The sequence below is a fragment of the Lichenostomus cassidix genome, chromosome 12 (genome assembly GCF_008360975.1).
Source record: "Lichenostomus cassidix isolate B80296 chromosome 12, HeHo_3.0, whole genome shotgun sequence".
In the NCBI taxonomy this organism is placed as follows: domain Eukaryota; kingdom Metazoa; phylum Chordata; class Aves; order Passeriformes; family Meliphagidae; genus Lichenostomus; species Lichenostomus cassidix.
In genome coordinates, this window is record NC_139493.1 from 5,507,656 (window position 1) to 5,520,687 (window position 13,032).

Consider the following 13,032-nt stretch of genomic DNA (forward strand, 5'->3'; position numbering starts at 1 on the left):
AAAACTTCTTTTTTCTCATCTGCCTTTGGGTTTCAACCATTAGGTCATACTTGTGCTATTAAATTCTACCTTTTCTTTATTGTTCTTTTTTCCCCCTGGCCCCGTTCTGATCATTTCTTCTTTCCTCTTAAAGCCAGAGACTATTCACATCTTAATCTTTCAGGGAACTCATTCCAGACCTGTTTTTACTGTCGCTTTCAACTTCTTTTTACATGTTCTTTTGAGAGAGCAGTGATTGTAAAGCGTGGTCTGCAGAAGGTTTGAACTTCCTAATGTTGGTAGTTTAGATGACCACAGAAGCGTTAGACACCTGATAGCCCTCGTGTCTAACCAAGGATCTTGGGTTGATGGTGCTGCTGAAGGGAATAAAACCATTAAAATATCAAACTACTTAGTACCTAAAGAGTGTGGATTTCTGAAATTATTTTTGCATGTGTCTGCTTGCAGTGTGCACTGAGAAGGAATTTTGCTGAGGTATGCATGATATCTCCCAGGTTCCTGGGAGGTGTTTATGGCTAATAGGGACTCCAGCAAAGTGCTAGAGCAGTTCAAGTGGTGGCTTCCAGCCTGCATGGCTTTGCAGTGCACACCTGCAGGCAGGTATCTGTATTTTCCATGGATTTGGTATTTCTTGTGGTGGAAAATGCCTGTGCCCACACCACAGGTGATTGGCCTCTCATGCTCAAAAGGCTCTTACTCTGGGACAGCCTTGATGTGTTGACTCACTGTGCTGCCACGTTTGTGCTGTGCATCAGGGTTCGAAAAAGAGCTCCAAAAATGTGATTTATGGATGGAAAGCTTGCATAGAATTTGCCATGCAGGGATGTAGTTTTAGGCCCCCCAGATCAGCTTCTCTCTCTCGTGAAGTCTGTAAATGCTCTGAGTTCCACAAGCCCCTGTTATTTTTGCTATTAATTTAGCCGTTGGCAAAGGACCAAATTGCTGGAGCTTTGGGTTTTTTATTCCTGAAATGAAATAAGCAGTTTGGAAAGGAGGAATAATGACTGGTGGCAGGCAGTAGATTTACTGCTCCTCTGAAATTTCAGAGTGGTGCAGAAGGAAGGAGAAGGTACAAAGCCAAATGATAAAAGGACAGTATTCCAAACAGACCTGCTTAGTATCACTTTCCAGAAATCTGAATTGCTCTCCTCAGCTGCTACACATAAATAACTCTGATAGTGGGGTTTGTAGGGCTGCTGTCATACTTCTGCAAGAAGGATCTCTTTGTTTAGCTTGTATCAGAGAATGCCACTTTTTTCCCCCCTTGCATTTCCTTTTAATTTTTATCAGAGATAAAAACAACCTGAAAGATGTTTTAAAGTACCTGCTTCAATCAATGTTGCTGACTCACACTGGAATCATTTGCTGAGGAAGTGAAGCTTTCTCCGTCTTTGGGAGTGTTTAATCAGTTGGATGGCTTCCTAAAAGATGGTCCTATAGTTGAACCCTAGGTTAATGGATTTGATAGGCAAATTGGTGGGTAGAGTTATTTATCCTTGTGTGATGTAAGGAATCAGATTATATGGTCATACTGGTTTCTTCTGGCCTTCCAATATGTGAAGTAATAATTGGGGAGGCTGCCAAACCAAACCTAGGGTGAAGACTCATAATGAAGACTTGTGTACTGAGAAACTGGTTTATGTTTAAGTGTATAGTGTTACAGTGTATTCTTACTGCTAAAGAAAAATAAATACATTTCCTTTTTTTTTTCAGTGTTTAGAAATGTGTGAAGTGTGTTTACCTCACAAACCTCTGAAGTAGGTTTTGTATATTGCATGTGGTTAAGTATTTCCAAAGGGCTGTTAATGTATTATAAAAGCAAGGGTTGTATATTTGCCACTCAAAGCAGCCCTTCTGAATGAGTTACTTCATCTCTAAACAGGAGAAGAGACTTTTTCTCCTTTTGGGGCTGGGAGAAAGAGATCTGCCATACTGCAAAACTCAGATTTCCCCTGAAGTTGTTTTTCATGAGTTTTTCTTTGGATTCCCTGCTTTTGGATTTTCCATACCTGTCTCCATCACCCAAAACTTGCTTGACCCCATGTGTGTGAGGACCGCGGGCCAGTTCTGTATATATAAAAGCATGTGAGAATCTGTGGAAGAGAGAATTCTCAAAGCTTTCTGCAAGCCTTTGGATGTCCCAGACTGCAGATGGATGCAGACATAACATATGTATCAAAAATGCTTTGTCCTAATATATTGCTGTGAAGTTTGGTTCAGTTTAATTATTCCTTGAAGAATCAGTTTGTTTGCCTTTCACGTTGAAAATATTGCCAAAGTTGTTCATTTCAGCAAGAGCAAACATAAGGGACTTGATAAGGCTTTTAATAGAACAGAAGGGAAAAATAATCTATGTATGGGTTACCAAATAAAGACAGACATTAAATGCAAACATCTGGTAGTGCAAACAAAAGCCAGGAAATTCAGCTGGGAGGGGGAGAGACTGAATCTGGATTCATTCCGAAATTACATCGGAATAGCTGAGAGGAGAACCTTGCCTGAAATTCCCACAGCATTTGTAATTTAGTTACAGTTCCTAGACTTGGACATTTGGGAGTTGATGGCAGGATGTTTTCACTGACATGCCCTTGGCTGAGGATTTCCCATCCCAGTGCAGCTCCAGTGTGTTAACTCTGAAGGCTCTCGAGAAGATTCTGTTACCTGATCTGGTGGGGAAAGGGATGATTGAAGAAACCATTTATTTGCAGAATTTAGTCTGTTTATGTCTAACTTCCTCACTAACTTGTGTGGAAGGACTCAGGCTTGCCAAGTTAAAGGAGCTGCAATCAGCCCTGCACTGTTCTGTTATTATGGGTTTCCTACAAACCTCTGAGCAGACACAAGCTCACCCTTACTTTTGGGTCTGTCTCCACTTCTGCATCTACCTGCCTGGGGGTAAATGCATCCTGGACGGGTTTGGGGGTGCTTGGATAGGATGGTGGAGGTGGATCCTTGTCCTCTGCCCTGGCTCCAAGCCTCATTCAGTGAGCATCCTCTGCCAGCACAGGCTGTTGGGTTGCTGTAGGGCTCAGAGCAGAGCTGCTACCCAGACCTCTGGAGCAAGCGTGGTAAACAGAGCACACTGTGCCACATCCTTAGCTGACTGGGAATTAAGGAAGTTAACAGATTAAACACTTGAAAATAACTTTCATTTCTTTCACTATAAGTCTTTTAAGCCCCCAGCCACTTAGGAACAAAGGGGACAGTGACCCACAGCAGTCAGCTGTGTGTTAGCAACAGGCAGAGCTGTTTGAGATGCTTTGGCCCCATCATCTTGCTCTGAATAAGCACAGATAACAAGGAAGTCAGAATAGGGATTTTTGGAGCAAAAGAGTGTGAAATAGGATTAGCTGATTCACAAGAAGATGCAGTGACACTGCCGTTTATTTACTGGGGAAAGCGAAATCAATAGGACTACTCTGCTGCCAAACTGAGCAGAAAAGTCTCTTGAAGAAAATCAATCTTCTTTACAGACTCATTAATGTAAAGATCAATTCACATTAAACTGTAATTAAACAGAGAGCTAATAGGAGAAGGGTAAGTGATCTACTATGCTCCAGGCAAAATATATCATGTAAAATTTGAAAACTAAATACATGGAGAATTGGAAAGTGGGAGTGGCAGGGAACGTGCTAGGACTGCTTGAAAAAGGGCTGATGAGTTCAGATGCTGCTTGGGGCAGCATTATCCTCATGGAAAGGAGGGTACTCTATGCTATTCCAGCTGGATGTTAGGTGAGACAGGTCAAAGACTTCAGCCACTCTCTTCCATTTGACTTGCATGGTTTGCAAGTTGAGCTCTTCCTCTTAAGTGCTGGGGATTTCAATATAATTCTGGTTAAATTAGCCACATCATTTGAATTGTGACCCTTGTTTCTTGTCTAACTTTGATTTTCTTTGACTCTCATTAGACCTTTGTACTAGATTGAAGTTGACTGGTCTTCGAGGTCCCTAAGATGGAAGAATCAGGATCATACTACGGAGCTGTTGCCTTGTTCTTTCATGGTGAAGGCTTGGGCAACAGCTGTTATTTTAATGGGGTTTGCAGAGACTCTCTGAGGACCTATGTGGTCCATTTGATTCTCTGAGCTGCTGTTTTGCTTTCACCCAAAACAGAGGTGTCTTGCTTTGTGAGCTGAAACAGTGCAAGCAGTCTGTGCTCCACTGCTCTGAGTGGGATCTCACAATCATGCCTTCCTTTCTGCAAGATTTCCCGGGAGCAGGGCTGGTGGGGTTGAGTCTGTGACTTCCCTTTAGCTTTGCTTTTCAAGTTAAGATAGTGCAGACTTGGTTGAGCATCAGATCTGCAGCTCTGTCCATGGCAGCTTCTCGGGGTGACCCCTGTGAGAGGGAAGAGCTCAAAACTGCTCCATCTGTGCTCTTTCTAGAGCACAGCTCAAGCCTGAGCTGGTCTCTACACGAGGTGTGAGCTCACTTCGTGTTCCTGGCTAGGCCAGGGTAAAAACCTCTGTGTAGGCGGTGTTGAGAGCTGGGAAGTTTGGCTTACAGGAAGAATGAGGTTTGAGCTAACACGATAGTACAGATGTAGCCTTGGAGGCCATTTGTGGCCTGGGATCCTGCTGTGCTAATTGCTGTACAAACAGAACAACTGCCTTGACCCCCAAGGGGTTTAATCTGCAAGTCATCTTTGCTGGAGTTAAAAAGGGATGATCTAACAATTAGAAATAAGGAGACTACTCTGTTAATTCCATCTGGGTCGCAGCAAGAGGTTTTGTGCTCATAAGCACAAAATCCAGATGACTCAGACGCAGCCGTGCGCGGGGTCTGGTTGAAGTCAGCAGGCTCTGCTTGTGTGCAGGACGTGCCTTGGGCAGCTCAGAAAACCACGCTGCCTTCCACTCTTTCTAATTGCTGGCCCAAAGAAAACTTTCTCTGGGACCTGAGGAGAAATGGTGTGTGCATGTGTAGACATATAAGTGGGAGCAGATTCACCCCCAACCCCTGCTCGCATCACTTGTGAGGTGTAATGTCTGCAGGGGCCAATTCTCCAGTGTTTGCTCAGGCAATTCCCCTTGGAGATGGAGAGTTGCTTTCTGAGAGTTTGGTCCACACTGCAGGGTTCACTACTGAGCTTCTGGGTTTAAATGTGAATATATTAACGTGGAAAGGGAAAATTAAAAGAACGCTGACAGTCAGGCTGTTCAGTGTGCAGCAATGAACAGGCATAAGAGATTCTGAAAGCCACCTCTCCAGTTTGTTTTGCTCAGAGTTCATAGTAAGGCTCTGGTGTGTAAAGTCTGCAGGTTTTTCAGGCCAAAGACTGCAGGAGCCTTTCCCAGTGGAGGAAAATCTCATTAATCATGTGCTCCCAAGCACCAGAAGAGATGCTGTTTTGACTTCTCTTTTGGGCTGTTGGAGCTGTTCTAATCATTTGCATGTCCTCTTTGAGCTTTTAGATATAACATGAGCGCATGGAAATGGCAAAGGATCTGAGGCTATTGCAGGGAAATGAGTAATCATTTCTTCTAGAAAAGCAACACCAGTAAAGCACATAGTTATCAGACTCAACAAAAGAGCATCAGAAAGTGATCTGGGCACATGCAGAGGAGTGTAAAAATTGGCCAGAGGATAAAGATAGTGAAAGTTGGTGGCAGCTCATGAAATACCAGTTACCCCTTGAGGCTGCTCTATTATGTATTTAATAACAAGGATAAGCATTTTGTGCAGCTGTGGCAGCTTCTTCTGTGAGTAGAGGATTGCTTTGAGCTGGCCAGGTCTGCTCTGGCAGCTGTGTGCTGGGTCAGTGCTTGTCTGGAGGAAGGAGAAGACACAAATGGTCTTGTGGGACAGAGCACAAAGTTAGGAGTTGGAATACTGGAAGAGGATCTTTTTGTGCATGACCCACATATTCATTACACTCCGAAGTAAATTCCCCTTTGGGTGCATCTGCTTCCTCCAAGCTGAAGAGGATCTCGCTCAGGGCAGATGGAGCTCATGGATGTAAAGCAGCTCTGAGGGCAGGTGTATATTTTATGTACAATGCACAAGGCAGTTTCCACGTCCTGTCCCTCTGCAGATCAAATCTAGATCAGTTGTTAGGGTCATTTGCAGCCATGATCTTTTGTTAAGGTCAGTATGAAAAAGAGCTTCATAGTTGAGCCTTAGAATAGCCCAAACTTGCTACTATTAATATCTGTGGTAGATTGACTGTCTCATTTAATGGCATATGGCAAATAAAGCACACATCTACAAAAGCAATTCCTTTGTTAGTCTTCACAGACCAAGCAGATTTCAAATATAAATAACTTGCTGAGTTGAAGGTTTTTTAAGCATATTGGAGTTTCCTGCCTAAAAACTGCTGGTAGTGGCAGTTTAGTTTGCTCAGAGGTGAGTAAAAGTGAAGTTGAAGCTGCAGTAAAGGCAAGTTAAATTATTTCAGGGTAAAAACTGCTACCCATTTTCCTCTCTGAAAGCTTGCCTGATGCAGTTTTTTAACAAACTTGCACAAAATCTGGAAGCTCTCAGTATGTGTTCCTGCTTCCCTGCTGAGATTGACCAGTTAGTCCTCACTGTCAGATATCCTGGTTGTGGATAGTGGTGCTTGCTCAGAGCAATAAACACATGCCCAGAGAATAGGGTGAGGGTAGAATTGTGGGGTTTAAGTTGGGTGGCGTAAAACACTGGCACTGTTAGGAATAATGTAGGTTGAAGAAAATGCATTCACTTGAATGTGATCCTGCCATGTACAAGTTGGAAGAGATTAGCAAAAAAAGTCTATAGAAAGCTCATTTCTAACAGAATAAAAGCCAGTGATGTGCTGGATTTTATGTTCTTTTTAACCCATGTCAAATTCCCCAATTAATTGCAGAGGTGAACAACAGAGAGATCGTGTCAAAAGTTATTATCTTGCAAAACCAGCCCTGCTGGGGGTGTGCAGCATGGAAAATGTGATTGCTGGTTAAGGTAGATGAGAAAGTGATCTGTCACACCTTCAGATGAAGTGATCACTCGAGAGGCCACCCTCCCTGAAGTGTGTGTGCATAACTCCTGCTTGTTAACAGGAATTCCACGTGAATATTGATTGGGAGTAAGTGGTTGGGTGAGTACATGTTCTGCCTGTCAAACCATTTAATGTTCAATTGCACATCAGGGAAAATAGCAAAGGCAGCTGGAAAATGAAACAGGAGCGTGGGGCCGTCCAAGGGAAAAGACAGCTGTGTTAGTGGTCAGATCTGTGCAGATAAAAATTAGTTGGGGAGAGGTAGAATTAAGAGTTGATGGCAAAAGAAATAATCTATAAATGGCTTATGGATTCTAGATTTAAATATGGTCTCCTGTCCAGTCCCTCTAGTGCAGATCACAGCCTGGGTGGAAGCAGCTGATGAACAGGTCTGTGATTAGCATGAGCAATCAGGCCAAGGGATTGGACTTTCTGTCATCCCTCAGGTGCCCTGGAAAAGGAACACCTTTTGCTGATCTTACTTGAGACTTTTTTGCCCTCAAGGATGTTTTCTTGAGTGAGCAGTCATCTTTTTCAAAATAGGAGGAGCTGAAGAAGTAAATAGTCGTATTAAAGAAGCTTGAAAAACTTACTGGCTAAGTGGTGGTAAATGCTTACCCCTGACTTTACAAGGACTTCACCAGGGAAGCTTGAACAGCCTGTTTTACACCAGCCTGGCTTAGTACAGTGGCAGTTCCACTCTAAAGTTCAAATCTTCTGTTCACTGGATGTTTTGGCACCTTGTTCTGGGGCTTCCCAAAGCCAACCTTCCTAGTTTACATGCTTTATTAGTAACAAGGTAGCTGGACTTGCGAAGAGCAGCTCTTGTCTTTGCTAATTGACCGCTGCTTTTGCACATAGGAACTATTCCTTCTTGCAGGCTGAGCAGTGTGAGCCGAGCAGAGCTCAGTGCAGTCTGCCCAGAGGCAATCCCTGTTCCTGCAACCTTGCTGACAAGGCAGATAAGGCCTTTCAACAGAGCACAAGTGTGTGTCATGTTGGAGCAGACGAAACGCCAGCCTATCTCCATCTCTCAAGTGTTAACAGGAGTTTGACTGGCCAGTCAAAAATGTGTTTCTTCAAATACTGCCTTCTTCAAGAGGCAGGTCTTTTAGCAGCTTCTGCTGCAAGTTCCATGAGAGCAAGAGTTTGATGGTCTGGAAGATGTCTTCGAGTACGTTGTCCTTTATTTACATCCCTTAGAATCAGTGTAGCTAAATCCACCTGTTTTCATTGTGTTCCTGTCAAAGGTGGGAAAACCCCCTATGTCACCTTGTGGCTTAGAGGCACAGACAGTGCACGCTATCAAGAAGTCTGCTTGTAGTTACAATTTGGATTAAAATTGCAGCATCATGGGCAGAGCTGTTTCATTCGGTTTGCACTTGAATTGCTTCTCTGCTTGTGTTATTTTCCCCTCCTCACTCCCGTGGAGAGACAAAAGCAAAACAAAACCACCCACAAAACACATGCGCTCTCTAGCCTGTGGTGGATCTTATTTACTTTGATCATTTATTACACAGAGAAACTAAAATCAGTATCAGGGTTTAAGGATAAAAGTGCCTCCATGCCCTGTGCTTTTGGGCCTTCTTGGCTTTCAAATGGAAATGCCATCCTTGTTGATTAGAAGCACAAAACTTGCATGTGATGAAATGGAAGGAGGCTGCTGTCTCTGCTCCAGCCCCTGCTCTGTGCTAGTTCAGTTGGCATCTGAGTTGGATCTGAATTTCAGGGGTCTGTTCTTCCTTATCTCAAACCTGACTCATCTTTGGGGCCAGTTTTAAGGTTGGGGCAGGCAGTAGCCCTGATGTGGGAGCTGTGCAAGTGTGGGGCTGTGGAGAGCAGGAACTCATCAGAGCAGCAAATTGGTGGGGTGAAGCTGGCCTCTTTTGTAGCTTCAAGGAGTTGCTTATGCATTTCATTTGTGATAGAAAATTGAGTTTGGCTGGTATGTATCAGCAGCAGAAGGAAGCCCTTGAGGGAGATGTGCAAAACGAAAAGCCAGTGATGGATCAAGAGAGTAGCAGACCAAAGATACAAGATTTAGAACATGAAAACACTGACCTGACTGTCATCTGCCAGCAACTGAATGACCCCTTTCAAGTAGTGATGCAGCCCTTCCTTCAAAGAGGCTCTGCTGAGCCCCACGACCCCATTCAGACAGCTGGTACAGAGCCATGTGGTTTCCTGCATTCTTGCATGAAAACTGCCATTTACCCTATATGACTCTCTTCCTTCTATTCCCACAGGACAACTCTCCTCCTTAGCAGAGTTCAGCACTCAAAAGAGCCTCTCCTCTCCTTTGCAGCCTTTCTGCTTGCTCCAGACAGAGGTCAGGGGATGTGAGAAGTTACATGAGTGGTGGTTTAGACTGAGAGCTGGAGGAGTGGGTGAAAGACTAGCACAACTATGAGTGCTTGCAAACTGCCCCTTTCAAAACCAGCATTGATGGCGCTCAGTGGCTCAGAGATCTTGTCCCTCCCTTGTGCCTTTGGCCAAACTGCATTACAGGCTGGGCAGCCCCTGCTGAAGATACCTGGCCTCAACCTTTGCAGGTGCATCCTCCATGGAGAAATTCACTCAGTGGCTCTGCAGGTAATCACTGAGATAGTTTGGGACAGAGCTGCACCCAGGGCCATGAGGTTGTGCTCTGGTACTCAGTTCATAAAAGTTCAGGGAAGCTCCTTTCAAGAGAAGCTGTGCCAGACAATGAGAGAGGCTTTGCACAGCCTTTAATGGATCTGTGCCCTTCATGAATACATCATTTAAAAAGCTGCTGCAGAGCACAATCTTGATGAAACATCCAGTGTAACCAGAAGAGAGCTGGTCCTCTTAGAACCACCCAGTTGTTGATGGGGGGACTGTGCCCATAACAGAGACTGTCTTGTCTTCAGGAATCTTAATTTGCTTTGATGTCATAGCAGGTTGTGTAATCTGCTAGAGAGATAAGACAGCCTCTGCTTTAAAGATGACTAACTTCTAATCCTGCCTGCCCCACACATTTTGCTCTCTTAATGGAATGAAATGCTGAAAGCTTAGGAAGTTGTATATTGCAAAAAATACACAAACTCATATGGTGGCAAGTCAAAGTCCAGTGAAAGGAAATGCAGATCAAAGTGAGGGAGAGAGCTTTGAAAAACGACATGACTTACCTCAGTGAATCTAGCATAAGGTCATGTAGGAAGTCAGAAAGTTTACATAAACAGTGCTAGTGCAGAAATATTCAAAGAGAGTGGGTATCTCACTGGGTGTGTGGTGGTTTTGATTACAATAAGGCTTTCCTTCATACAGTTCACACTGAACCAAACACCCATTAATGGCTGTTCATCAGATCCAGGCCTTTGCTTCTGTCCAGCTGCTGTGAAAGCTTCTAAAGAGAATGCTTGATCCCTGCCTTTCATCCATGTGGCTGCCTTATGAAAGAGCTGTGAGAATGTGCCTGGCAGCAGGATAACATCTGCCCAGGGCTGGCTACCCCGGGCACAAGGATGCTCTGAGGCCACTGGAAGTGCACCAGGGTCAGTGGTTGCAGTCCATCAATGTGAGAGGCAGATGAGCTTGGTCCCGTGAGTGGCCACAGAGTAGCCTTTAATAGACAGGGAAAACATAGCCCCTGGGTCACACTGGGCTCACATGAATAGTGCTGTTGACTGCAGTGGAACTATTTGTGTGAGTAAGAGTTTGCTTGTGGGAATAGAGCTCACAGCACAGCCCTCTGCAGGTGGCAGCTGCTCCCCGGCCCAAAGGGGTGAATTAGTAAATCTCATCTCCCAGAACAATTTCTGCCTCCAAACATCCATGACCTGGAACAGAGACAGAGTCACTTCTCCGTGAAAGGTTGCATTTTTTCCACCCCCTCCTCATTCAGAAAAAAACCCCCAAAACCCACGTTGTGTTTTAAAGCCCTTGTCTTGTCCAAGCTGTGTGTAGCTGGGGGTAGTTTGCTTCATGATTCCCCATCCTAAACCACGAAACAGGGTGAGAACATGACCTGATAAATAAAAGACCTCTGGAATATATCTGGTTTGGAAGCTGATGTACAGCAGATGAAGAGATTGTCTTCAGATTTTCTGCCATAGTTAGGTATAGTTGGAATAGCTCCATCTGCTTGATCTTGCATTATTCTCATACACAATTTTAAGTGAAAAACAGTGTAAAATGGTCATGGATTTTGTTTGCTGCATCTTAGACTTGTTTTGAAGGAGTGCTAGGAAGAGGAAAAATCCTGATATATGGTCTTAGGTAAAGCATGTAAACCTTCAAGGGAAAGTTTGGATATCCATTAAAAATTACGCAAGGGGCTCTTTTTGGTGGTTTAGGGCTTGTTCTGTTTTGGGGTTTGGCAGGGGTTTTTTTGTTTTTTGGTTTTGGGTTTTTTGGTTGTTTGTTTTGGGTTTTTTTTTTGTTTGGTGGGGGGGGTGTTTGCATTTTTTGGGGTGGTGTTAGTTGGTTTTTTGGTTTTATTTTTTTTCCTGTATGTGTGGCTGACCCTAAAATGCAGTGGCTGCCTGGCCTGCCTCTGCTCTGCTCTTGTTGTGTGCAGCCAGCACCTGAACAAACAGAGCTGTATCTGTGACAGCCTGGGAATCCGCCAGGATTCCTCAGGGAAGGAGTGATTCAGAGCATCTGAGAAAAGTGGGGGCTGCTTCCATGCATCCTTGCTTCCTGTCTGGACAATAACCCATGCAGCCTTACTCTGAAAAGACAGTGGGACAGTTCCCATAAGCAAATACAGTGTTTTTGTGTTGGATTAAAATACACATTCTTGTGGCAGTCCAAAATCTTGTGCCTTGTGGGTTATTCTGGAAAGGCTGATATGACAAGGCAAAGTGTAAGAAAACTACCTGCTTTAGAAATGGCTTCATTCTACTCCAAGGCAGACATTTCAAAAGTTACAGTAGAGAAAAAAATTTTTCTGAAGTCTTTGGAAGTAAAATTTATGAGTAAAATGTTAAAACCACATAACTTTGAGTCCAAGCTGATGTGCAGGTCTTGATGACATTCTTCATCTTCATTCATTCCATACATTAATAAAAATCACTTAGGAGATCTTTGGTTATTGATTGTAATAAGGTGACCAGGAAAAGCAGAAATATTTATGTTGCTGCTGTTGTAGATACAAATTCATCTTCCAGATTATCAGTTACCCTTCTTGCTTGTTAGGAAAATTGCTCAGGCATTGCACTCTACTCAGAAACCATGATTTTATTTATTATTTTCTGTGTTTGCATAGTGAATTATGGGCTAAAATCAGATGGCAAATCGTGTGAGGTGAAAGTTTAGGAACCCATGTCTTTGATCTTCTTCAGTGTTTCTAGGAGGATCAGTGCTGGATCTGTTAGCTGAGGAGGAGGGCAGGTAGTTCCAGGCATGGGTTAGTCACAGTGAATGTGATCCATCTCCAGTTACAGTGCCTTTGATCTCCCTCTCTGCACGGCCAGTCTCTGACACCAAACCATGCTTGTCCTTCAGTAGCAAACCCCATAACTCTTTCTGGCTCCAGCATTTAGTTTCTTCAATACTTTGTCAGTATGGAAATATTAACCAAACCCTGGACTTCTTAAACCTTTCTCTTTCTAGTCCTGTGATCTCCCTCGTACGCTAATTTTGAAAATGTGCTGGCATATTAATAGAACCCTGCCCGAGGTGCGGAGCCTCTCTTTAGAAGCTCGATTTTATTTTTGATGTCTATAACAGGTGCTGGTTTAATAGGTTTGCTGTATTACAGCTTTCCTTTTTCTCTGGTGAGCCCAGCCAGATCTGTAAGCTGACACTACATGAAGGCCAAGCATGTGACTTCTCCCTGCCTTTAGCTTCACACCGAACATTTGCGCCGCAGACTCGCGGCAGCCACGGCAGCCTTAATTCAAGCTCTGTCTGAACCAGGAGGTTTTGTGCTCATTGTGTTTAAATCAGCCCAAGCAGAGCTTTCCCATCTGAGGGTCTGCTTGCTTTGATTTTCCTTGTCAGCTTTGGAGGGGGCAGTGAATTCAGCTCAGACAACAAAGGAACGTGTTTGTGCTGCTCTTTGCATCCATTTCACACGAGGAATTTGAAGCTAAGGTATAAATTAAA

The 13,032-nt window shown here is 43.9% G+C and overlaps 1 protein-coding gene across 1 annotated transcript in view; it reads left to right on the forward strand.

Annotated features, from left to right (window-relative positions):
* LRIG1 (leucine rich repeats and immunoglobulin like domains 1) overlaps window positions 1-13,032 on the forward strand; it is an 86,842-nt gene that overhangs the window by 38,137 nt on the left and 35,673 nt on the right. The window lies entirely within an intron of this gene.